The following is a 397-nucleotide window of genomic DNA, read 5'->3' on the forward strand; positions in this document are numbered from 1 at the left end:
TCCTGCCCCGCAGCGCCCTGTGTGTAAACCCCGTCCTGGCTGCCGGAAACCGCATCCCTCTGTGGCCAGCGGCACTGGCAGTGCTGTGGGGATCCGGAGCTGGCGAGGGAAAAGCAGCAGCACTCACGAGGGAGGGCTGCCAGCACCCGAGCCACACGGCCACGGCTAATCCGCCAGCTTCCCTTGGGTGCTCAGTGACCCTGTGCCGCTGCGATGGGAGCGAGCCCTCTGCAGCCGCCTCTGTGTGGTGTCTGGGGCTGTGTTGCACCCCCCACCCTCCCAGGGCACCAGCCTTGTCAGGGCGAACTCTGATTTGAAGGAAGAGTAATTTAAGGGAGAATAATTCAAGGTGGAATGATGTCTTTCCTCTTCGTGGTTACTGGGGGATGGAAGGAGG

General features: G+C 62.2%; 1 protein-coding gene across 1 annotated transcript in view; it reads left to right on the plus strand.

Moving 5' to 3' along the window:
* Nucleotides 1-397, plus strand: part of MED24 (mediator complex subunit 24) — a 17,325-nt gene that overhangs the window by 3,141 nt on the left and 13,787 nt on the right.

The sequence above is a fragment of the Mesitornis unicolor genome, unplaced genomic scaffold, assembly GCF_000695765.1.
Source record: "Mesitornis unicolor isolate BGI_N332 unplaced genomic scaffold, ASM69576v1 scaffold35663, whole genome shotgun sequence".
NCBI lineage: Eukaryota > Metazoa > Chordata > Aves > Mesitornithiformes > Mesitornithidae > Mesitornis > Mesitornis unicolor.